Source organism: Rhinopithecus roxellana, chromosome 9 (genome assembly GCF_007565055.1).
Source record: "Rhinopithecus roxellana isolate Shanxi Qingling chromosome 9, ASM756505v1, whole genome shotgun sequence".
Taxonomy (NCBI): domain Eukaryota; kingdom Metazoa; phylum Chordata; class Mammalia; order Primates; family Cercopithecidae; genus Rhinopithecus; species Rhinopithecus roxellana.
Window position 1 is genome coordinate 68,640,047 of NC_044557.1, and position 25,753 is coordinate 68,665,799.

General features: G+C 36.1%; 1 protein-coding gene and 1 pseudogene across 2 annotated transcripts in view; one reads left to right on the plus strand and one right to left on the minus strand.

The window, feature by feature from the left end:
* Positions 1-25,753, minus strand: part of LRP12 (LDL receptor related protein 12) — a 97,723-nt gene that overhangs the window by 67,133 nt on the left and 4,837 nt on the right. The window lies entirely within an intron of this gene.
* On the plus strand, positions 6,793-7,161 carry LOC104655163 (annotated as a pseudogene).

Consider the following 25,753-nt stretch of genomic DNA (forward strand, 5'->3'; position numbering starts at 1 on the left):
CTTAAAGAACTAAAAGTAGATCTAGTAGATCTACCACTTGATACAGCAATCCCACTACTAGGTATTTACCCAGAGGAAAAGAAGTCATTATATGAAAAAGATACTTGCACACGCATATTTATAGCAGTACAATTCACAATTGCAAAAATAAGGAACCAGTGCAAAGTCCCATCAATCAACAAGTGGATAAAGAAAATGTGGTATACATATACCACGGAATACTATTCAGCCATAAAAAAGAACAAAATAATGGCATTTGCAGCAACCTGGATGGAACTAGAGACCATTATTCCATGGGAAGTAACTCAGGAATGGAAAAAATCAAATATTTTATATTCTCACTCATAAATGGGAGCTCAGCTATGAGGGCTCAAAGGCATAAGATTGATACAATGGACTTTGGGGACTCGGGGGAAAAGGTGAGGAGGGTGAGCGATAAAAGACTACACATTGGGTAATTGGGCACAGCATACACTGCTTGGGATGGGTGTACCAAAATTCCAGAAATCACCACTAAATAACTTATTCATGTAACCAACCACCACCTGCTCCCCAAAAACCTATTGAAATAAATTTTTTTTAATAAAAAAAAAAATAGTTGAGAGAGAAAGGACCTCTTAACAACATTGTATGTGCCTATCCAAAAACAAAGGATATCTCTCCATTTACTATCCTCCTTATGTTAGAGAAATTTTCTTTATGTAAGTTCTACATAATTCTTATTAATCACACCATTTGATGTTCAAAAAAAGTTTAAGTTACCTAATGTAAATATATCTAGCTATACTATATATTTCCCCAAATAAAAAAAAATATTTAATTAGCATGTATCTGTTGCTATACTATCTACTTTCCCAAATTTTAATTTACTTAGTTATTAAAACAAATACTTGAGGTAATATTGTCTCCAGTTTACAAATGAAGAAACTAAACTTCTGATATAGTAAATAACTTGCTCAAAGACACGACTAACACATACAACTAATATCCAAACTTAAGTCTGTCTTATTATAAAGATCACGCATCAACTCCCTCACTATAACTTCCAAAATATATATGGGTTTCATTTGGGTTAATAATTTCATTATTTACAGAACAAACGTATCCTTTCATTTTGAAACAATTCCAGGAGTAACTGATATTCCCCCTTCTAAGGCCCAAGAAGTTGAGACTAAAAAATTCACCTGTCGGGACGAAATCTCATAGTTACTGAAGAGCAGAATCAAGTATCAAATACAAAGCTCTTCTACCATCAAGACCAGAAGATATAGATCCAGTCTTGATGGATGTCCCTCTGTCAGTCGTGCTTAGATATTGTGGAAATAGGAGTAACCACACAAGTGTGTTAAGTAACCAAGGAATTAGGGCATTTAAAAGAGTGGCTGGTAGCTGTCTTACACAGCAACCTAGGAGGCAACACTAAAACCTACTATAGATAGTAATGATGGCATGATGATACAGTATAAAGTATGTAAGTCTTGACATTAAAGAATCTTGAGATCAATGTGTCTTTGCTATGTTTTTGTTTTTGTGAAGTATGTTGAAGTAAATGCCACATATCATTTTACCTCTATATACTTCAACATACATCTCTCTCAAAATACATTATACACCTATCTATAATGGTACTACTTAAAATTCATAATAAATCTTGATGTCATTCAGTATAGCCAGGCAATAATCAGATTTTCCTGATTGTCTCCTGTTTTTTTTCAGTTTGCTTATTTGAAGCAGGATCAAAACAGTCTCAAGATTGCATTTGGTTGCTGTGTTTAAGTCTCTCTTAGCCTAGAGGGATACTCCCTCATTTTCCATACCACTGACTAGTTAAAGAAGCTAGATCAGTTGTCCTGTAAAAGGCCCATATTCTGTGGTGTTGCTTCTTTCTGATGTCACTTAACTTTGGTTCATCTAGCTCAAGGATGAGGAAGCCTTTTCTGTGAAAGGCCAAACTAGTAAATATTTTAGGCTCTGTGGGCCACACAGTTTCTGTTGCAACTACTCAACTCTGTCACTGTGGCACAAAAGCAGCTAGACAATATGTAAATAATTCAGAGTGGCTGTGTTTAAAAAACAAAACAAAACAATGTTATTAAAACAGTCATTAGGTAGAATTTGACTGAAAGGCCATGTTTTGTCAAACCTTGCTACAGAAACTTGATCTTAATTTGACACAGGCTCAATATTTTTGGCTGGAAAACTTCAGAGCTTATGCTGTATGTTTCATACGTGTGACAGAAGTCATACACTATCTCCTTACCCTAGTTTTCGTAAAACTGAGATTAAGGTCCAGGTAGGGCAGACTGATTCCTCCATTGAGAAGTTCTAACGTGATCGTATGTCTAATGCTTTTATCTACTGATGATCATAGCCTGAATAAATTATTTCATTAGGGTTGGCAAAACAATATTCTAATCCTGTCATTACTTCCACATTCATTAACTAAAATTCTGCAAAGAAGTTTCCCTCAACAAATAAGGTTATTTGCTTAACCTATAACCAGAGTTCATACAGAGAAAAAGGATAAATGTTTAATTCTTTCTTCACAATTGCTTGTTATCAGAGTATGGAGTTAGTGCTTATTTGTTTTTACTGTATCCAGTAATTCACTGTTGTTGTAGTGGGGGGGCGGGGGGGTGTATGTTCCTTATTACACATCTATTGTTATACACCAAGGAGTTTTTAGAAATTCAGTGCATTTCAACCAACTGACTTCATTATATTCTTTTATCATGTTCAAGTTCTCTCATCTTTTGGTCACTGGGAGTCCCCTTTTTATTGGCCATTGTGTCCTTCTGGCTGGAACTACTAGTCTTTGGTAGCTTCCTTGCCTTCTGATACAACAGAATATCCCTGGTTTCTCTTGTATTTTCTGCCCTAGAATGTAAATCAGTCATTCATCCAATGACCCTTGGATTCTTTCAGTGAGGAATGGTATTTAGAGACCATAATTTAGAGGTTCTAGTTGTGCTCACTGCTATTGTGCAATTATCAGAACATTTTACTGGGGAGGTCACAAGAGGGTAGATAATCTCAAATTCTACAAGCAGAAGCTTAAAGTAGTATAATCTTCTGGAAAACAAATCCTGGCTCTAACTGTGTGACTTTAAAATTATTTTAATTCCACTGTGGCTCAATTTCTTGTAAAACAGAGTTAAAACAGGGTCCATCTTATATTTTTGATGTAAAGACTAAATGAATTCATATATATGTAAAGCATTTAGAGCAATGACTGCACACGGTAAGCATTCAATACAAATTAGATACTATTTTTAATGAGAGCTTGGAACACACTCCAACCTTTGACCTAGAAATTCTACTTTTATAAACCATAAATAATAAAAATTCAAACAAAGATAAAAGCATGTTAATTACAGCATTATGTGAACAAAACTGTAAATAATTTAATGTTCAAAATTAGGAAATAGTTTATGGAGAAAAGCGATAAAGAAAAGAAGACCATGATATGTCAAATACCAACAAACCCATCAGCAAAGACGAACATTTCTACTTATCAAGTATGAATGCTCATTTCATTAAACACTCATCACATTTTTATTTTTATGTCTTTATTGAACATTTGATAAAATAGTTTCATTTTTATATATTTACTTAATTAACAGGTGGTATTTATTTGTATTTCTCTGACTGCTTTTGAAGTTAATCTTTGTTCTACTTGTATTAGCCATCCAATTACTGTTTCTATAAATTGTCTTTTGTCCATCTACTGGAGATGGAAGAAAATTAACATTTAATGTAGAAAGTATTTGCATAAGTTATTTAATAATCTTGTATCAAACCTTGAGGGTAGGTAGTGTAAAATCCAATAATCTAGCTTCTTGCCATGTAGAAATCTCAGTTAACAGCAAACCAAAAGTAATTCAGAAAGAATTAATGATCCAGCATGTTTGGCTCATCTATCAGCACCACAAGCAGATGAGTTCTAGTAATAAATTTTAAAAGGTGAATGTATAAGGAATTAATCAGCTTGCTTTTGAGTTGCATTTTGTTTATGGAGATCTCCAAGTACAACTATAAAAGAGCAATATAATGTAATGGTTAAGAGCACAGATTCTAGGTTATGCTATCTTGGTTCAAATCCTAGATCTTCCATTTACTAATCATGTGACCTCAGCTAAGATAGTTAACCTTTTTGTTCCTCAGCTTCCTTATTTGTAAAATGGAAATAGTATTGAAGCTGATTTATGTATATGTATTTATTTACACAGATTCATATGTTTATCATTTGTTAAGCAAATGAATCTGTGTAAATAAATACATATACATTCATACATTCACAAGAGTCTGAATATCTGTATCCCTCCCCAAATTCATATGGTTGAAATCCTAACTCCTAAGGTTATAGTATTAGGAAGTGGAGTCTTTATACCTCATGAGGTGATTAGGTCATGAGGGCTCTGCCCTCAAGAATGGGATTAGTGTCTTTATAAAAGAGACCCCAAAGAACTAGCTAGCCTCTTTTGCCATGTGAGGACACAGCAAAAAGACACTGTCTATGAATCAGAAAGTGATCCCTTACCAGACACCAAATCTGCCAGTGCCTCGATGCTGGACTTTCCAGCCACCAGAACTGTGAGAAATTTCTGTTCTTTATAAGCCACTCAGTCTATGGTATTTTGTTATAGTACTCCAAATGGACTAAGACACACATATACATAAACAAACACACAGTGATTAGAATGCTGCCTGGCTCATAGTAACCACTATGTAGGTGTTTGGACAAGAATGAGTGTATACATCAGTCCCTGCTTGAGTCCTGCTACTTCATATAGCATAGCTTGCTATTCAAATACTATACTATGTTGTAACTACTTCAAAATATTTCTACTTTACAATTTTGGTGATCGAGTCATGATTTTTTTTTTTTTTAAAGTGCTGTAGATGATATTCCAGATATGTAAACGGTAATACAACAGGAAAATCTTATATATCACATACACCACAGAGGTTTCTAACCTCTTACCACAGTGCTTCTCAAACTTGAATATAAAATAAATAACAAGGGATCTTGTTAAAATGAAGATTCCAATTTGGTATCTGGCACAGGCCCTGAGATTCTGCATTTCTAACCAGCTACCAGACAGGACCAATGTAGCTGTTTCTACAACAGCACTTTGAATAGCAAGGATCTAGAGGTCATAAATGAGCTTTTAGACATTCTAGAATCATGCATTATGTACAAAATTTTCTGTGAATGTACACAGGGGGATTATTTTCTGAGGAAAGGACCCACAATTCTTATATTCTCAGGTGTAGGGATGAGAGTAGGGGACAGGGCAGGGAGGGAGTAATCAGGGAAGATGAGAAAGATACAAATCAGCTCCTCATAGCTAACTGAAAAAAACAAAACTATCGTTACAAAAAAAAGAAAATTAGGCTGGGTGTGGTGGCTCACACCTGTAATCCCGGAGGCCAAGGCAGGCAGATCACTTGAGGTCAGGAGTTTGAGGCCAGCCTTGCCAACATGGTGAAACCCTATCTCTACCAAAATATCCAAAAATTAGCCAGGTGCACGCCTGTAGTTCCAGCTACTAGAGAGGCTGAGGCAGAAGAATCGCTTGAACCTGGGAGGTCAAGGTTGCAGTGAGCCTACATCGCACCACTACACTCCAGCCTGGGTAACAGAGCGAGACTCTGTCGAAACAAAAAAAAATTATTCATAAATAGACGTATTACAGACAAATTATAATTTAGAAGACTAAACTGAAGAATCTTTAAATTATAGAATAAAAACAATATAAACACCTAAGAGACAAAAAAAAAGCTAGGTATTATGAATATTATATTACACTTAATAGAAGTTCTAAATGGAGGAAACTTACAGGATAAAAGGGATTTAAAACACATATACAGGTGTAGACATATATATGTGCACACATACCCATAATAAATATGTATGTGTGCATATATTCATACAACTAGACATATACACATGTAAGTATTTTGGAAGAATATCAATATGCTCAGATAAAATGGTCTGCCAAATAGCAAACAATAATAACGACTGGAGATACACACACAGACACATACTTGTGAAAACTGTAAACTCCAAATAGGAAAAGGAAATTACAAACTTCTAAAAGGACAACTCTTTGGTATGAGAACCAAAATGGTAACTTAAAAGTTACAAAATGATAAAATAACATACACAGAATTCTGAAAGAAAATATTGAAGCCTGGAATTCCATATCCAGCCAAACCATTACTCAAGTGTGAGGGCAAAATAAAAAAACAGTTTTAGCTGTGTACCCGCAAAATATATATACAACCCAGGCCAGGCGTGGTGGCTCATGCCTGTAATCCCAGCACTTTGGGAGGTCGAGGCGGGTGGATCACAAGGTCAGAAGATCGAGACCATCCTGGCTAACACAGTGAAACCCCGTCTCTACTAAAAACACAAAAAAATTAGCCGAGTGTGGTGGCCTGTAGTCCCAGCTACTCCGGAGGCTGAAGCAGAATGGTGTGAACCTGGGAGGCAGGAGCTTGCAGTGAGCCGAGATTGTGCCACCGCACTCCAGCCTGGGTGACAGAGCGAGACTCCGTCTCAGAAAACAAACAAACAACAACAAGAAACAAATATATACATACACACAACCCATACATGTTTCTTGGTTGTGGGGGAAAGAAGGGAAGATGGAGTGGGGAGAGAGGCTGGGGGGGAGGAGAGGGGGAGAAGGGAGTGGGAAGGGGAGAGGGGAGGGGGAGGGTAAGGGGAGAGGGAGAGAGAACACAGTAAAATAAAATTCAGCCTGATTAAAGACTTCAAGAAAAATGGCAGGTCATTGGCTCGTTACTGTCGTGGTAGGTGTGCTGAAGACCACTGGCCTTGTGGGATTGGCTGTATGCAAGAGTCCGTAAGAGAGGCTGAGAATATTGTACACAAAGATTCTTGATGTTCTTGAGCAAATCCTTGAAAATTCAGCACATAGAAAGTATACAGAACATGAGAGGCTGGCTATGGTTAAAGTGGAACCAGATGTTAAAAAATTAGAAGACCAACCTCAAGGTGATCAAATAGAAGAGGTGAATGATTCCTCGGGTTGAAAATTAACTAAGTCTGGTGAGAAAAATGATGCAGTGAAAACCATGGGAGCCTTAGGGGAAGAGCCTCCTGCCAATCAGTGGAAATGGCCAATATAATCACTAAATGACTTTGGTGGGTTGATGGGAAGCTGATTTAATATTCTGTTATATTAAGAGTGTCTCCATATTATTGACATTTTATAATCAAGAAAAATGATACACAAAATATTTAGGAGGTTTTTTAAAATTAGTGATTATGGTAATATGGTGTTGTGAATCAAATTCTGATTTGTAAAGTGCGCGAATTATTTCAAAGATGTTATTTCTTTGAACAGCGAGGTTGTGGGAAGATCTGACATTTAGAAAAATTCCTACAGCTCTTCAATGCAGAGGCCATAATCAAAAAGTAGAGTTTCTTTAGTAGTATCTTCAATACATCATTTAATTTTTTATTGTCCCAAAGAAGAAAAGGCCCTTAATTATTATTGTTTAAACAAAGTTACTGATCCCTGTTTGAAGTAAATAGTAAGAGTGAATACTTTCAAATATAAAATAGCACAAGCGGCTGGTGATAAAATTTGAAATTATGGGTAACCTCCTTGGCTGTGATCTTTATGTATGTAAAGCAAAACTGAAATATATAATTATATAATGATTACAAAATCCATAATAAGTGTAATTTTATTTAAAAAAAAGCAAAGAAAAATGACAGGACAAAAAAAAAGCAGTAAAAGAGCAGGAAAATTAAAGGTGATTACAAATAAAAACAAAGATATCCACTCTTGCCACTTTCATTCAACCCTGTACTACAGGTTTTGGACAGGACAATTAGGTAAGGAAAAAAAGCCATTTAGATTGGAAGGTGTATTAGTCTGTTTTCACGCTGCTAATAAAGACACACCTGAGACTGGGAAGAAAAAGAGGTTTAATTGGACTTAGTTCCACATGGCTGCGGAGATCTCAGAATCATGGCGGGAGGGAAAAGGCAATTCTTCCATGGCAGCGGTAAGAAAAAATGAGGAAGAACCAAAAGAGGAAACCCCTGAAAAACACATCAGATCTCATGAGACTTATTTACTACCACGAGAATAGCACGGGAAAGACTGGCCCCCATGATTCAATTACCTCCCCTGGGTCCCTCCCATTACACCGGGGAATTCTGGGAGATACAATTCAAGTTGAGATTTGGTGGGGAAGTAGCCAAACCAAATCAGAAGGGAAGAAGTAAAACCATCTCTATTTGCATATGATAAAATTTTGTATATGAAAAATCCTAAGGTATTCACAGAAACAAAAACTTATTAGAGCTAATAAGTTCAACAAGGTCACAGGATACAAGAAAAAGTATATTCATATGCACCAACAATGATAATATGAAAACTAAGAAAACAATTCCACTTGCAATAGCATGAAAAGGAATAAAATAGTTTCTGAAACTACAAAATATTATTGAAAGAGATTAAAATCTATATGAATGAAAAGACATATCCCATGTTCATCAATCAGAAGGACTAAGATTAGTAAGACAACAATTCTTGACAAATAAGCTCTACAGATTCCATGCAATTCCTATCAAAATCCTAGCTACCTTCCCCTGAGCCTAGAAATTGATAAACTAATCCTAAAATTCATATGAAAATTCAAGAAATCCAGAATAGCAAAAACGATCTTGAAAAATGAAAACAAATTGGAATACTCACACTTTCTGATTTCAAAACTTACTACAAAGCGACACTAATGAAGACAGTGTGGTACCGGCATAGGGATAGACAATATAGGTCATAAAATACAGATCATAATTTCAGTCAGTTGATTTTCAACAAGTGTGCCAGGAAGATTAAATGGGAGAAAGACTAGTCTTTTCAACAAATCATGCTGGAACAAAGGAAGCCATGTGCAAAAGAATGAATTTGACCCCTACCTCATATCATATGCAAAAAACAGGTCAAAATGGATCAGAAACCTATATACAACAGCAAAATTATAGAACTCTTAGGGGAATAAAAGAAACCACACCAGAGTAAACCCCTATGACCTTGGGTTAGCAAATGGATTCTTAGATATAATATCAAAGGCACAAGTAACAAAAACTAGGTAAACTGGACTGTCTCAAAATTGAAAACACTTGTGCCACAAAGAACACCATTAAGAAAGTAAAAGAACAAACTACAAAACAGGATAAAATATTTGAAAAATCATATATCAGATAACAGGGTTAATAACCACAATGTTTAAAGAACTCTTATAACTCAACAACACAGATACTCTAACCAATTAAGAAATGGGCAAAATATCTGAATAGATATTTCTTCAGAGTATAAACCCAAAAGGTCAATAAACATATGAGAAGAACCTCAACATCATTATCCATTAGGGAGATGAAAATCAAAAACACCATGACATACAACTTCATACCAATTAAAACAGCTGTAATGAAAAAGACAGACAAAGTGTTGGCAAGGATGTGGAGACACTGGAACCCTCACATACTGCTAGTGGGAATGTAAAATAGTGCTGCCCTTTGGAAAACAGTTTGGAGTTCCTCAAAAAGGTAAACATAGAATTACTATATGAGTCAGTAATTCTACTCCTTTGTATATACCCAAGAGAACTGAAACTATGTGCCCACAAAAACTTCCACAGAAATATTCATAGCATTATTCACAATAGTCCCAAAGTGCAAATTACTCAAATGTCTGTCAACTGATGAACAGATACACCAAGTGGAATATCCATACAATGGAATTTTTGGGAATAAAGTACTGAGCCATGTTACAGTCATACTATGACAAGAATAAGCCATGAAAACATTATGCTAGGTGAAAGAAGCCAGACATAAAAGACCAAATTTTGTATGATTTCATTTATATGAATGCCCAGAATAGGCAAATCCATAGTGACAGAAGGCTGATTTGTAGTTTCCAGGGGCCAGAGGGTAGGAAGAATGGGTAGTGATTGTTAATAGATACAGAGTTTCCTTTTGGGCCAATGCAAATATTTTGGAATTAGATAGTGGTGACAGTTGTGTAACTTTGTGAATATGCTAAAAATTGAACTGTACACTTTAAAAAGTTGAAGTTCATCACATAAAACTGTTATTTTTAAAAAAGCATAATACACTACAACCCAGTGGTTTATCCTCAGAATGAAAGGCTAGTTACATATTTGAAAAAAGTCAATCAATGTAATCCATCATACTAACAGTCAAAAAAGAAAAATCACATAATGACATGAGTAGATACAGAAAAGGAGTTTTTCAAAATACAACATAATGATGTTCATAATAAAGATTCATAATAAAACTCTTAGCAAACTAGGAATACAAAAGAATATCCTCAACTTGGTAAAAAGGCATCTACAAAAACCTTACAGCTAACATACTGAATGGTGGAATCTGAAATACTTTCCACCCATGATGGAAAACAAGGCAAGCACTCTCACCACTCCTATTCAACATACTAAAAGTCTTAGCCAATGCAGTAAGGCAAGAAAATAAATAAATTTTAAAAAGGTGTATAGTTGGGAAAGGCAAAAATAATACTGTCCATATTCACAGATGACATAATTATGCAGAAAATTTGAGAGAAATCTACACAAATACTCCTAGAAGTAACAAGTTAATTTAGACACAAGGTCAACACAAAAACCAATTACATTTCATATACATGCAAAAAACAATTAAAAATCAAACTTTAAAAGCAATATTATTTTCTATAGCTCCCCCCATATAAAATATGTATAATCTAACAAAACATACAAAGGATTTGTGTGTTGAGAACTATGAAACACTAATGAAAGAAATCAAAGACCTAAATTAACAGAGCAACTCTGCATTCATGGATTAGAAACTGAACATAGTAAAGATGTCAATTCTTCCTAAAGTAATCTGTAAATTTAACATATCAATCAAAATCCCTGCAGGACATTTTGTAGATAAAAGCAAGCTGATTCTAAAATGTATATGGAAGAGAAAAGGAATTAGAATAGTTAATTTTTACAAAGAATAAAACTGAAAGGATTGCATACACTACCCAATTTTAAGACTTAGGATAAAGCTACAGTAACTAAGAAAGTGTGATCATGACAAAATGATACACACAGAACAATGGAACAGAATATAATCCAGAAATAGACCCATGCAAATATAGCCACCTGATCTTTGATAAACATGCAAAGGCAGCTCAATGGGAAAGGATAATATTTTCAATAAATGGTGTTGGAACAATTGGTGGTTATCCATATGCAAAAACTGAACCTCTTTTTTAAACCTCATACCTTTTAAAAAGATAAACTATAATGAACTTTAGATCTAAATGTATAACATAAAACTCTAAAACTTTTAGAAAAAAAGCAGAAGAAAACCTCTGTGATCCGGGATTAGGTAAAGAGCTTTTAGAAATGACACAAAAAACAACTCATAAAAAACAGACAAGTTGAACTTCACCAAATTTTAAAACTTTTCCTTTGCCGTGGCGGGCGCCTGTAGTCCCAGCTACTGGGAGGCTGAGGCAGGAGAATGGCGTAAACCCGGGAGGCGGAGCTTGCATGAGCTGAGATCAGGCCACTGCACTCCAGCCCAGGCAACAGAGCGAGACTCTGTCTCAAAAAAAACAAAAACAAAAACAAAAACAAAAACTTTTCCTTTGCCAATGGCACTGTCTAGAGAATACAAAGACAAGCTACAGATTCAGAGGGGAAAAAATATATATAAGAACTCCCAAAACTCAACAGCAAAAAAACCACCAACCCAATTAAAAATGTGTAATGAACTTAAACATTTTACACAAGATGGCAAAGAAGTATATGAGATGTTCAATATCATTAGCCATTAAAAAACACAAATGCAAATCAGATGAGCTACCACCATATCCCTTCTAGAATGACAAAAACAAAAATATTAACAATATCAAGTACTGACAAAGATGCAGAGCAACTGGAACACTCTCACACTGCTAGTCAGAATGCAAACTGATACAGTCACTCTGGAAAATGGTTTGATAGTTTCTTAATAAGTTAAGCATGTATGTGTAACTTAGGACCCAGCAATTCTTCTCCTAAGTATTTACCCTAAAGTAGGGGTCCCTAACCCCTAGGCTGCAGACTGGTAATGGTCCGTGGCCTATTAGGAACTGGGCAGCAGAGCAGGAAGTGAGTGGTGGGTGAGCAAGCATTACCATCTGATAACGTCTGCCTATGTCCCCACCCAAAATCTCATATTGAATTGTAATCCCCATAATCTTTATAATCGCCACGTGTTAAGGGAGAGATCAGGTGGAGGTAACTGAATCATGGGGGTGGTTTCCCCCATGCTGTTCTCGTAATAGTGAGCAAGTTCTCATGAGATCTGATGATTTATCATTGTTTGGTAGTTCCTCCTGTGTTCATTCTCCTTCCTGTCACCTTGTGAAGAAGGTGCCTTGCTTCCCTTTCACATTCCACCAGGACTGTAAGTTTCCTGAGGCCTCCTCAGCCATGCTGAACTGTGAGAAACTACACCACTTTCCTTTATAAATGACCCGGTCTCAGGCAGTTCTTTACAACAGTCAGAAAACAGACTAATGTGCCGCCTGAGGTCCACCTCCTGGTGGTGGACTGTGAACCCTATTGTGAACTGCACGTGCAAGGGATCTAGGTTGGGCATTCCTCATGAGAATCTAATACCTGATGATCTGAGGTGGAACAGCTTCATTCCAAAACCATCCTCCCTCCCTACCAGGTCTGCAAAAAAATTGTCTTCCACAAAACTGGTCCCTGGTGTCAAAAAGGTTGGGGACCACTGTCCTACAAAAATAAAAACTTATGTCCACACAGAAATCTGTACTAGATATTTGTAGAAGCTTTATTTATAATAGCCCAAAACAGAAAACAATGGAAATGTCCTTCAATAGGTGAACTGATAAACTGTGGTATATCCATACAACGGCAAGGAATAAAACTACTGATTAATGCAACAATGTGCATGAATCTCCAAGATACTATGCTGAGTAAAAGCAGTCAGTCTCGAATGGTTATGTGTTGGACAATTCCATCTATATGACATTTTTAAAAAGACAAAACTATGGTTAGGAACATCTCAGTGGCTATCACAGATTAAGGGTGGTGAGGACATGGATGTGACTATAAAGGAAGAACAGGCAAGAGTTTTCTGGGGTGCTGAACTGTTCTACATCCTGATTTTAGTGGTAGTTATATGAATGTGTACATGTGTTAACAGTCATATAACTTTGCACCAGAAAAAAAGAGAGTAAGTTTTACTGTATGATGTCTAAAACAAAATTTAAAAATAAACAACCAGCTACAAAAATCAACAAAATAAAGAAATAGTGAAAAAAATTAATAAAATAGAAAACAAGGAAAGCAGTACAGCATGAAACCAAGAGCTGGTTCTTTGAGAAGAACGTCTAAAATAAAGAAATTTTTGACAAGTCTATTCAAGAAAAGAATGACAGACAAGAGAGACAGATGGGTATCAGGAATGACTATGGTGATATAATCACAGATGTAGAAAATATTTTTAAAATAATATTATTTAAAACTTTAAAGTAAATATGGAAATATAGGCAAAATAATGTTCTAGAACATATAATTTAATATAAATTAGCAAAGCTGACTCAAGGATGAAGAAATTAAAAATTAAAGAGTTATTTCCCTAAAGGCATCACGCACATATGCTTTTAGAGTAGAGTTCTAATAAACCTTTAAAAAACATAATTTCTATTTATTGTAGCTAGCCCCCTACTTAGATGAGGGAATAAAAGAATAAATAAAATAATAAAATAAAGACGAGAGATAAATCATGTATTCTGATTCTAATTCTCTCTAATCCACCCACATACAGCAATCAAATCAAACACTCAGACTTCTTCTTACGTGGTGGAAAAAATAATGTGAAGTTGAATCTTATACAAATGTAATTTATGCAATTTCTTAATATTCCTTTGTATTTTTCATATGGCTCCTAGCCCTTGAGTAGTGATCCACTCCAGCAGCACCGATAGCAGTAGGTTCTCCTTAATCTCCCATCCTTTGTACCTGGGCAAATACTTTTATATACAAGTAATCATGTTAGTACACTACTAGATCATAGTTTAGATAGCACTGGAGCCATATTCTGGTTAACTTTATGTCTGCTACTTTTTGAGCAAATTAGTTTGGTCTTAAAGTATCATCCACACAAACTGGATGTACCCAACTGACAGAATACAGGAGTCCTACCCCCTGACTTGAGCTCAATCCTCATTTAGCATCTCCATTTTACCTCCCACACAGCTCCTGCCTTCAGATGTGAGTTCCACTTCTCATGGAATTGATCCATCTCCACTGAGGTCTCTTACTGGCTTAATTAGTCCCAAAGCCCATGCATAAGAAGGGATCTACTTCTTACAGGCTCATCTGTATTATCTTGCTTAGTGGAATAAAGTTTAAACATACTAGGAATGAAAACATTTCTCCCCTCAGCATTTATTAGTACAAAACTGTTAATTTTTGCTTTCCTATTACAGTACCTATACAGTTCATAAACAATCACCTCTCCTTTTCTAATCTTACAAGGTAAAATAATAGTAACTGGAACACTAGAATCTTTTATACTACTTCTAAACACTGAAATCAACAAAAAAAAAAAGATTGTAAGTACATCTAAAAGAATGGATTAACATACGAAAATCAAGCAGAAGAGAGGGAGGTTAGGTTACAGGAAGGAAAAAAAGAGGTAGAGGGCAGAAGAAAGCTAAGACTGACAATAGACTGATATCATAAATATAAATGCAAAGTATAAAAAAATCAGTAAATGTATTCTAGCAGATTAAAATTTATCATTAGCAAGCTGGTATGGCCTATGAATGAATGCAAAAATGATTCAACATTAGGAATCACATAAATGTAATTTACTCCATTTATAGATAAATTAATTCATTTATTCAACAAGTATTGTCTGGCATTATACTAAATATGTTTTACATATAACTCTGACTCTATGGTAATTGCAAAAACATTAAGACAATGCCACTGTTCTCAAAATAATTTTTGTTTGTGTTGGAAAATATAGTTATTTGTCATTTTACATATTTTTATTTTACATGTTATTTACAGTAATATGTAATAGGTTTCTTATTGTCATTTTAAATATTTTAATAATTACTCAATTTTAATTCCTAATATTCTTAAAAACATATATAGCTCTTATATAAAAACCATTCTTTGGATTCCTCAATAACTGTGGAGTCCTGTGACCCGAAAATTTGGAAACTGCTGCTAAACAGAATTACCATATGCTAATATACCATAATTTATTCATTGATTCTATTGCTGATGGACATAGGGGTTGTTTCTAGTCTGGGACTATAACAAATAAGGATGCTATGAATATTCTTGTACATGTCTTTTGGCATACATTATGTACCTGTTGAGTTCATATCTAGGGGCAGAATTGCTGGGCCACAGGACATGTTTACATACAGCTTTAATAGACACTGTTTTCCAAGTGGCTTTCAGCATTTAAAATGTGGTTAGTTGAATTGAGATGGGCTGTAAGCATAAAATTTGCACTGGATTTTGAAGACTGAGCATGAAAAACATAATGCAGAGCTTCTCATTAATAATTACTTTCTACTGTTTACGTGTTGAAATGATAGTATTTTAGATATATTAGTTTTAAAATATTAACATTAATTTCACCTGTTTCTTTTTTTAATGTGGTTAATAGAAAATTCAAAACTACATATATGATTTACATTTGAGGCTCACATTATATATTTGAGATGCTTCTAAGAAGGGCACTTAGTTTTGAGGAACCAGGAAGACTCCCCAAAAGAGGCAGCAATGGGAAGAAAACTGAAGGACAGCAGGAGTTAGCCTAGAGAAGAAAGTGGTGGAGGAAGAAATAAGGCAGGCAGAGGGAGCAGTGCGTATAAAGGCTGGAAGTCACAAGTATGGCAGGAACATGGTGTGGGAGAGGGGGAAGGGCAGGGGTTAAGGGGAATGACCAAGATGAGGCAGAAAGATAAAAACTAGCCAGATCCCCTGCCCCTGAGTGATCATTCCTGCTTGCAGCGCACAGAGAAGGAATCCAGATCCGCCAGTGCCCTGCCCACAAGCCATCACCTCCAGTGTGACTAGAGCCCCAAGCCAACATCACCTTCAGTTTACCAGCAGGGGGTCCCTGACACCCTGCCAGGCTGTATTGTCTCCACCACTGTGGTGAACACCCACAGGAAGGCAGGCACTCTGGCACTGCTAGCACTCTGCCACAGGTGCTGCAAGTTGGTCCCCCCAATCCAGCATAGTGGATTTCGAAGCCTTGAAGAGCCAGAGAACAAAGTCGGGGCCCAATACAAGTATCCCAGAATTACAGCATGCAGTCCAGGAGTTGGGAACTGAGCACTGGCCCCCTAAAATCTTCCAGAAATGAAGCCAGTCAGCTGAATCCACCTTACACCATAAACACTCAAAGTTATCAAATAGGATAAAAGGGGAAAAAAATCCAAAGATCAGAAACCTCAAAGATTGAAGGTAGACAGGCCCACAAGATGAGTAAGAACCAGCATAAGAACTCTGAAAACTCACAAAACCAGAGTGCCTTTTTCCCTCCAAATGACCATATCGCCTCTCCAGCAAGGGTTCTGAACTGGGCTAAGATGACTGAATGACAGAAACAGAAATCAGAATATGAATAGTAACAAAGATCACTGGGCTACAGGAGTACATTGAAACCCAATCCAAAGAAGCTAAAAATCACAAGAAAACAATGCAGGAGCTGACAGACAAAACAGCCACTACAGAAAAGAATGTAACCGACCTGATAGAGCTGAAAAACACACTTTAAGAATTTCATAACGCAATCACAAGTATTAATAGCAGAAGAGACCAAGCAGACGAAAGAATCTCAGAGCTTGAAGACTGGCGTTCTGAAACAAGATAGTCAAGACAAGAATAGAGAAAAAAGAATGAATAGGAAGAAACAAAACCTCTGAGAAATAAGGGATTATGTAAAGAGATCAAATCTACAACTCATTGGTGTCTCTGAAAGAGATGCGGGAAATGGAACCAACTTGGAAAACATACTTCAGGATATCATCCATGAGAACTTCCTCAACCTAGCTAGAGAAGCCAACATTTGAATTCAGAAAATGCAGAGAACTCAAGTAAGATATTTCACAAGAAGATCATCCCCAAGACGCATAATCATCAGATTCTCCAAGGTCAACATGAAAGAAAAAATGGTAAAGGTAGCTAGAGAGAAAGAGTAGGTCACCTACAAAGGGAAGTCCATCAGACTAACAGCATACCTCTCAGCAGGAACTCTATAAGCCAGAAGAGACCGGGGGCCAATATTCAAAATTCTTAAATTCCAACCCAGAATTTCATATCTTGCCAAAGCGTCATAAGCAAAGGAGAAGTAAGATGCTTTTCAGACATGCAAATGCTGAAGGAATTCGTTACCACCAGACCTGCTATACGAGAGCTCCTGAATGAAGCACTGAACATGGGAAGGAAGGACCATTACCAGACACTACAAAAACGCATTGAAGTGTACAGACCAATGACACTATAAAGCAACTGCATAAACAAGTCTGCAAAATAACCAGGAAACATCATGATGACAGGATCAAATCCACACATATCAATACTAAGCTTGAATGTAAATGGGATAAATGCCCCAGGTAAAAGACACAGAATGGCAAGCTGGATAAAGAACAAAGACCCATTGGTATGGTATCTTCAAGAGACTCATCTCGCATCCAATGACACACATAGGTTTAAAATGAAAAGAGAAAAATGTACCAAGCAAATGAAAAAGAGAAAAAAGCAATCCTAGTTTCAGACAAAACGGACTTTAAAACACAGATAAAAAAAAGACAAAGAAGAGCATTACATAATGGTAATGGGTTCGATTCAACAAGATCTATTTTAAATATATATGCACTCAACACAGGAACACCCAGATTCATAAAGCAAGTTCTTAGAGATCTTCAAAGAGACTTAGACTCCCACATAATAATAGTGGGAGACTTTAACACCTCACTGACAGTATTAGATCATCGAAACAGAAAATTAACAAAGATATTCAGGACCTGAATTCAGCACTAGATCAAACAGACCTGACAGATACCTACAGAATTCTCCGCCCTAAAACAACAGAATATACATTCTTCTCATTGCCAGATGGCACGTACTCTAAAACTTGATTACATAATCCAAAGCAAAACACTCCTCAGCAAATACAAAAGAAGTGAAATCATAAAAAACAATCTCTTGAACCACAGTGCAATCAAATTAGGAATCAAGACTAAGAGACTCACTACAAACCATACAATGACATGAAAATTGAATAATCTGCTCCTGAATGACTTTTGGGTAAATAATAAAATTCAGGCAGAAATGAAGAAGTTCTTGGAAACAGGACAGGCACGGTGGCACGTGCCTGTAATCCCAGCACTCTGGGAGGCCGAGGCAGGCAGATCACGAAGTCAGGAGATCGAGACCATTGTAGCTAACATGGTGAAACCCCATTTCTACTGAAAATACAAAAAAATCAGCCAGGCGTGGTGGAGGGTGTCTGTAGTCCCAGCTACTTGGGAGGCTAAGGCAGGGGAATGGCACGAACCCGGGGGGCAGAGCCTGCAGTGAGCAGAGATCATGCCACTGTGCTCCAGCCTGGGCAACAGCGAGACTCCGTCTCAAAAAAAAACAAAACAAAACAGTTGTTCTTAGAAACCAATGGAACAACAATACAACATACCAGAATCTCTGGGACACAGCTAAGGCAGTATTAAAAGGGAAATTTATAGCATTAAATGCCCACATCAAAAAGTTAGAAAGATCACAAATTAACAACTTAACATCACAACTAAAAGAACTAGAGAACCAAGAACAAACAAACCCCAAAGCTAGTAAAGACAAGAAATAACCAAAATGAGAGATGAACTGAAGGAGACTGAGATGCAAAAAACAATTCAAAAGATCAACAAATCCAGGAGCTGTTTCTTTGAAAAAATTAATAAAATAGACCACTAACTATTATAGACCACTAACTAATAAAGAAGAGAGAAAATTCCAATGAGCACAATCAGAAACAACAAAGGGGATACTACCACAGACCCCACAGAAATACAAACAATCATTAGAGAATGTTGCAAACACCTGTACGCACATAAACTAGACAAATCTAGAAAAAATGGATAAATTATTGGACACATACACCCTCCTAAGACTAAACCAGGAAAAAAAGTGCTGAATCCCTAAACAGGCTAATAACAAACTCTGAAATTAAGTCAGTAATAAATAGCCTACCAACCAAAAAAAAGCCCAGATGGATTCACAGCTGAATTCTACCAGATGTACAAAGAAGGGCTGGTACTGTTCCTGCTGTAACTATTCAAAAAAATTGCTCCTCATTCTATGAGGCCAGCATCATCCTGACACCAAAACCTGATGGAGGTTTTAGCATTAAAAAAAAACAAAAAAAACAAACGAAAACACAAAAACAAAAAACTTATTGGCAACAAAAGAACATCAGGCAAATATTCTTGATGAACACCAATGCAAAAATTCTCAAAAAATACTGGCAAACTGAATCCAGTAGCACATCAAAAGTCTTATCCACTGTGATCAAGTAGGCTTTATCCCTGGGATGCAGGGTTGATTCAACATGTGCAAATCAATAAATGTGATTCATCACATAAAGAGAGTTAAAGATAACAACCTCATGATTATCTTGACAGATGCAGAAGGGGCTTTTGCTAAAAGTTAACACCTGTTCATATTAAAAACTCTCAGTAAACTAGGTATTAAGAAACATACCTCAAAATAATAAGCGCCATCTATGACAAACACACCCACAACCAACATCATAATGAATGGACAAAAGCTGGAAGCATTACCCTTGAAAACCGACACAAGACAAGGATGCCACCCTCTCTCACCACTGCTATTCAACATAGTATTGGAAGTCCCGGTTAGGGTAATCGAGCAAAATAAATAAATAAAGGGCATCCAAATAGGAAGAGAGGATGTCAAATTATTCCTGTTTGCAAATGACATGATCCTGTATCTAGAAAACCCCATAGTCTCAGCCCAAAAGCTTCTTAAGCTGATAACTACTTCAGCAAAGTCACAGTATATAAAATCAATGTGCAAATATCACTAAATTCCTATACACCAACAACAATCAAGCTGAAGCCAAATTAGGAATGCAATTCCATTCACAACTGCAACAAAAAGAATAAAATGCCCCAAAACACAGCTAACCAGGGAGGTAAAAGATCTCTAGAAGGAGAACTATAAAACTATGCTTAAAGAAATCAGACATGACACAAACAAATGGAATAACATTCTACGTTCATGGGTAGGAAGAATCAATATTGTTAAAATGGCCATACTGCCCAAAGCAATTTACAGATTCAATGCTATTCCTATTAAACTACCATTGACATTCTTCACAGAACTAGAAGAAACTATTTTAAAATTCATATAGGAGCAAAAAAGAGCCCAAATAGCCAAGATAATCCTAAGCAAACAGAACAAAGCTGGAGACATCATGCTACCCAACTTCAAACTACACTGCAGGTCTACAGTAACCAAAACCGCATGGTAGTAGTACAGAAACAGACACACAGATCAATGGAACACAATAGAGAACCCAGAAATAAGGAGGCACACCAACAACTATCTGATCTTCAACAAACTTGACAAAAACGAGCCATGGGAAAAGGATTCTTTATTCAATAAATAGTGCTGGGGTAACCGGCTAGTCACATGCAGAGGACTGAAACTGGACCCCTTCCTTATACCATATACAAAAATTAACTCATGATGAATTGAAGACTTATTAAATGTAAAACCCAAAACTATAAAAAGCCTGGAAGACAAGCTAGGCAATACCATTTTAGACACAGAAATAGGCAAAGATCTCAGGACAAAGATGCCAAAAGCAATTGCAACAAATGCAAAAATTGACAAATGGAATCCAATTAAACTGAAGAGCTTCTGTCCAGCAAAGGAAACGGTCAACAGAGTGAACAGGCTACCTACAGAATGGGAGAAAATTTTCGCAAACTATGCATCTGACAAAGATGCATAGTTTGCAAAATATCCAGCATCTATAAAGAACTAATCTAGGCTGGGCGCGGTGGCTCACGCCTGTAATCCCAGCACTTTGGGAGGCCGAGGCGGGCGGATCACGAGGTCAGGAGATCGAGACCATCATGGCTAATACGGTGAAACCCCATCTCTACTAAACATACAAAAAAAAAAAAAAAAAAATTAGCCGGGCGTTGTGGTGGGTGCCTGTAGTCCTAGCTACTCGGGAGGCTGAGGCAGGAGAAAGGCATGAACCCAGGAAGTGGAGTTTACAGTGAGCCGAGATTGTACCACTGCACTCCAGCCTGGGTGACAGAGCAAGACTCCGTCTCAAAAAACAAAACAAAACAAAACAAACAAACAACAACAAAAAAAACTAACATTCAGCATCTATAAAGAACTTAAAACAAATTTACATGAAAAAAACATTAAAAACTGGGTAAAGGACATGAACACTTTTCAAAAAAAAGACATACATACAGCCAACAATCATATGAAAAATAGCTCAACATCACCAATCATCACAGAAATGCAAATCAAAACCACAATGAGATACCATCTCACACCACTGAGAATGGCTAATTATTAAAAATTCAAAAAATAACAGATGCTTGTGAGGTTGTGGTGAAAAAGCAATGCTTGTATGCTGTTGGCAGAAGTCTAAATTAGTTCAACCATTGTGGAAGACAATGTGGCCACTCCTCAAAGACCTAAAAACAGAAATACCATTGACCCAGCAATCCTATTACTGGAAATATACCCAAAGGAATATAAATTGTTGTATTATAAAGACACATGCATGTGTTATGTTCATTGTAGCACTGATTCACAATAGCAGAGACAGGGAATTAAATGCCCATCAATCACAGACTGGATAAAGAAAATGTGGCACATATATCCCATAGAATACTATGTAGCCATAAAAAAGAACAAGATAATGTCCTTTACAGGAACATGGATGGAGCTGGAGGCCATTATCCTTAGCAAACAAATGCAGGAACAGAAAACCAAATACTGCATGTTGTCACTTATAAGTGGGAGCTAAATGATGAGAAAGAACACATGGACACATAGAGGGAGGGGAACAACACATACTGGGCCCTATCAAAAGGTGGAGAGTGGGACAAAGGAGAGGATCAGAAAAAATAACTACTGTGTACTAGGTGTGAAATGCTATACAGATATTACTAGATATGATGTAACATATCACTAGGTGATGAAATAATCTGTACAACAAATTGTTTAATAATTGAGTACAACAACCCCCCACGTAATAATTGTGTACAACAAACCCCCATGACACAAGTTTACTTATATAACAAACCTGCACGTGTACTCCTGAACTTAAAAGTGAAAAAAAAGAAACTAGCCAGATCATGAAAGCTCTAGTGAGTTAAATTTATATTTAAGAACAGGGAACTGCTGTTGGGTTTTAAGCAAGAAAGTTACATTACCAGATCTGTACTTTAGATAAGTCACTCTGGCTACTGCTAGGTGTGATATGATTCAATCAGGGGACAAGACTAGAGCCAAGATTAGTTGGGGGCTGTTACAATAATGTAGACAAAAAAAAAGTAGGCCTCTACACGAAGAGCACAGCAGTAGAGAGACATGAACCTTAGGCAAAACTACTATTTTCAAAGCTTCAGTTTCTTCTAATAATACCTATCTCACACAGTAATTTTGAGAATTAATCATGGCATTTTTTGTATAGGTGTTCTGTATTCTCTTGGCAAAACTTTTACAAGCAATAATAATTTCAAGAAACAATTCTACTTCAATATATATCAGATACAAAGATTATTCTTATGTTTTCTCCAATATATGTATAAAGATGCCTTAACTATTAATGAAATTAAGTCACATTATGAAAGGTTTACTCCTTATATTTGAAAAGGTAAATTCCAACTACTAAACATCCTATTGTGCTCCATTTAATCCTAATATTAAAAGATTAGCACCATTTTTAATTTCTCTAAAAAATGAAATGTAAGTGAATTAAAGGTAGGTATCAAGTTAGTCTCGTTCAATGACAACACATGAACATAAAACCATTTCACATCTTCACCAAACTGATACCAGCAGGTAAATGAGTTATTAACTATTTAAGAGGAAAATTAGAAAACTGTTCTGTCACTTTTATTTACTTTGAAGTTTTGGTACCTACTAAAGTTATATCTTCTGCAAAGCTACATGATCAAAAAAAAAAGAGGTAAAAGCTCAGTTTTTCCAAATCTGCTCAGAAATTCACCTATCTTTTAATACATTCTTAACTCTACCAAAGACAATCTGATATCTAAAGCAATCTTTATTGATAGCTTAGCAGAAAGCATTTAACTTAAGCAAAAAGGTATTGGAAACCCAGCTTTTGCCCCACCCTTTGCTTCTTGTCTGAAATACACTTAAAACACTGTAAAAAGTTATGTTCTACACTTATTTCACTGACAAAATGACTGCCCTCAGAACTGAGTTCTCCACAGTAACCTTCTTAAGGTTCCTCCCCTTGTAATTTAAGTCCATCTCTTCCTCTCATCTGTGGTACAACTATTCGCAATATATCTTAATGCATAGTGTTCATAGCTTTCTCTATTCTAGATTAAGTAACAGAAATCTAACTTGCTAAGGGTCCAAACTGTTCTACTGAATTGAGGGAACAAAAATCACCCTCAAATTCTCATTCCTCCTCTTCACTGATGATCTCATGTCATATTACTTTGAGAAAATAAGAACAATCAGATGTAATGTCCACTTTCCCACCCCAAAACCTACAGACCTAAACACACTTGCACCAATATTTTCTTCTTTCCTTCTTACGGCAAGAGGGGAAAAATCTCCTTTTCTCCATCAAAAGGGCGATCTACACGCCTTTATCTCCACTACTACTACCTTGGTCCAAGCTCCTGTTATCTCTCACTTGGATTACAGTCAAATTCTAACTGATCATCCCATCTCTACTACTGTTTCCCACTTCACAACAATACTCCACATAGTAGCAAAAGTGACTGTTTCAAAACATAAATCACATGATGTCACTTAAATCCTTTGAATAGTTAAACTTAAAATAAAACCTAAACTCTTTACCATGGATTCTAAAGCCCAGAGTTTCTAAGTGTTGCTCTAATCTCACCCTGTCACTCTCCCTTATAACCATTATGTTCCAGTTACAGTGATTTTATTAATTTATCTGCAACATACCAGCTCTTTCCTGATCCCGGGCCTTTCGTGCACTGCTCTCATATGCAAAGCTCTCTTACTCAACCATAACACAGTTAGCTACAGCTATCATTTAGGTCTCATAAATGTCCCTTCATCAAAAAGTCTTCCCCTAATTACTCTGTGCCTGTTACCCACTTATCTCTGCCCCGCGTTTGTTTCTGTGAGAGCACTTATTACAACTTATTCATTAGACTATAAGCTCCATGAGGGCAGAAACTATGTGCATCAGGTTTTATCTAACACAGTGCTAGACATAAGCAAGGGCTCAATAAATATTTGCTAAATGAACTGAGTGAAGCAACAGCCAGGGTAAGGCTACAATCCTGACTCTACTACTTCATAGTGGTTTGACTTCAGTTAAGTCACAATATCTCTGTGTTTCAATGTTCTCTTCCATAAAATAAAAGAAAGAATATGTATCTGATAGGATTGCCAAATAAGGCCTACTAAAGATTAACTGGCAATAAATAGACTAATCACGACTCTTTCAATGTAAGTATTAAGTACTTGTAAGTAAATAAATGCTATCAAACTTAATTTAATAAATGTTAGTTTCCTTCCTCTCCTTCTATAACTTAAGATAGTGAGAATCCCCAAGCTAATACAGTATTGAAGTAATATATTTATATATACTTAAAAAGAAGAGACTCTGATGATATGTATTTGAATAGATACATTGGTAATTTGTATTTGCAGGATCTAATCCTAAATTTTAGAAAATGGAAATTAAATAATGTGCAACTATCACTTAACTCTCTCCAAAAGGGGGAGTGATAAGGAAAAAAGAAGAAAAACAGAAAAGAAAGGTAACCTTAGAAATTAGAGATCATCAACTTTCAATTCCTAAATTTAGAACAACCTTCCTCTTCTTATAAAGACTTGCAGCAAGAACAGGATTAATACCTAAAATAAAAATATTCTATATTTACTGAAATCTATATAATTCTCACGTATATTTCACGTATATTTTTACTGAACTTTCACCCCTTAAACTGTGGTATCACTGGTAAAGTGTAGAGAAAAAATTTAAAAAAAAGACATCTCATATCAGAAACACAAAAAGGCCCTCTTGCTCCCTTAATAATTTAATAAGCTTTAAATTCTCTAACTACAAAAGTAAATCTTAATGTTTTCTTTAACTGCTGCTCACTTTTCAGGCTAAAATCCCTTTTATGTTCTTCAAAAGAAATTTTACTTTCTAGGAACCTTATAAATCATTTACCATATATCATTCAAATTTCCTCCATACTGTATCTGGAATACAGCCAACAGTGCTTGTTTAAGACTTTCTGCCTGATAACCACCTAAAGTTTTGTAGAATGTGCTGCCTACCTTCATATTCTCCCAAGGATATGGATATAATTTAGATTCTGAACTCAAGGAAGGGTTTATGTTAAGCAATTAATTCAAGTTT